We start from the raw sequence: 1685 nt of genomic DNA on the forward strand, positions 1-1685 counted from the left end.
TCACAATGAGTATGCAGTAACCATGCACTACCCAGTGGAAAGCCAAATCGCGTCGACTTCCCGGACATATTAATTATACTGCGTTAATCGCTGGCCTATATCGCGCCATTGACAACAAAAACTGACGTCACATTTTCCTACTTTTTTTGCGTTCCTCTTGACGCCCAGTGCCCCATTGTTAACGAGCAATAATTCTGCGAACAACACACACGCTCTCATGTAACTTCGCATTTGTGGGCTCTGACGCTTGACAAGCATAAGATTTCTTCTTGGATGCCAAGTACTTTCATTTGTTCTGATAGCGTGTCGTGCAATGTAAAATACCCATTTGATGTTACATGGAACGATGCGAAGTATTATATGTACCGCACATCGACACACGAGAATAATAAAGCTACGAAGGCTTATGCGCAAAAGTAATACAAGTTAGTACAAGGTGGAAGAATATATTTATTATCTTAATCATCAAAAAAGTAGCAATTTTAGAATTTCTTTATATGTAACGATCTAATAAACGACAAAATACACACAAAACACGTAATCTCGCAGCACGCGAAGCGTAGCAACCCACATCTGGGTGTGTCGCGCCCACGTGTCTGCATTCAATCTCTGCTAATGTGGCCGTCCTCGCCACACCTGAGGCATCCTCGTCGTCCTCCACAGTGAGCAGTTGGACAGTCTCGGCTCACGTGGCCACCTTGGTTGCACTCGTCTGTTCGGCCGGTAGTGCTTCTCCCTGACCTGCCACGCTCCCTATGGTCGACGTCCCCGTAGATGGTAAGGAGCTCCCCCTCATGTAGGTTTGCCTCACGCAAGCAGACCGCTCCAGCCTCCAAGGCGCCTCCTTTGGCAAGCTCCTGGCGCCAGGTAAATCCCACGGCGCCCCAACCTGCGCCTTTATAGTCGCCATTGTCAGAGCTGCCATCCGCACAGCAGCCCAGCAAGAGACAGCGGAAATTGTGACGGTAATGGAGGCCCATCCGTTGCCTGTCTACTTACCACAGGGCGGCCGGGCGGTTGCTGCTTCCAATCCAACGTTGGCTCCGCGGCCGCGGCTTAGACCCGAGAAACCGGCCGTGAAATTGATCCGAATGTCAGCCATGACCAAGTGTTCTTCACATCAAAGCCTTCTTTTTCTTCTTTCCCTACTTGCAAGCACCACGTGCTTCTATAACTGCTCTAGTTTCTCATGCAGGTATTACAAAATTAACGCCTAGAGTTGTGGAAATTTGTGAGCTTTTGGTGGCCATTTTCGGTGTTGGAAGTTTCTGACGCTGATGGTGAACGCTATTCTATTCGTATGCGTTGTCTAGAAGAAATATATCTACTTAGATTTTTGGTACTTAGTTTGCCAGCTTGCTTTCAGAATGCAACAGAAGTAGTGAAATACTCCTGAAGGCCGAAGGTTCATGTTACCGCGTATAATTTACGAGATAATTCTTGAATAGCCAACCCTTCCTTAGCCGAAAGGTACATTGCGCATCAAATTATTGACTTACCTCAGCAACGAGGACGAAAAAGAAACTTGAGGCGAGGGGGAGCTGCGAATGTGTTAAATATAGATATAAAAAGCTGCGTGTGCAGGAGAAAAGCAAAGAAAAATTCGCAAATATCTCAGCAAGAGGCAGGTGCTGCCCTCACGCGCTAGGCGAACGCCAACCAAAGTCGGTGCACTTCCCCAAATG

The 1685-nt window shown here is 47.5% G+C and overlaps 1 long non-coding RNA gene across 1 annotated transcript; it reads right to left on the reverse strand.

Moving 5' to 3' along the window:
* Positions 1-430: 430 nt before the first annotated feature.
* LOC142572827 (uncharacterized) lies at positions 431-1120 on the reverse strand. The gene is made up of 2 exons (XR_012826147.1): positions 1000-1120; positions 431-895 (listed from the first exon to the last, which is right to left on the reverse strand). It is a non-coding gene; the product is annotated as an uncharacterized LOC142572827 (long non-coding RNA).
* Positions 1121-1685: the final 565 nt, after the last annotated feature.

This window comes from Dermacentor variabilis, chromosome 1, assembly GCF_050947875.1.
Source record: "Dermacentor variabilis isolate Ectoservices chromosome 1, ASM5094787v1, whole genome shotgun sequence".
Taxonomy (NCBI): Eukaryota; Metazoa; Arthropoda; class Arachnida; order Ixodida; family Ixodidae; genus Dermacentor; species Dermacentor variabilis.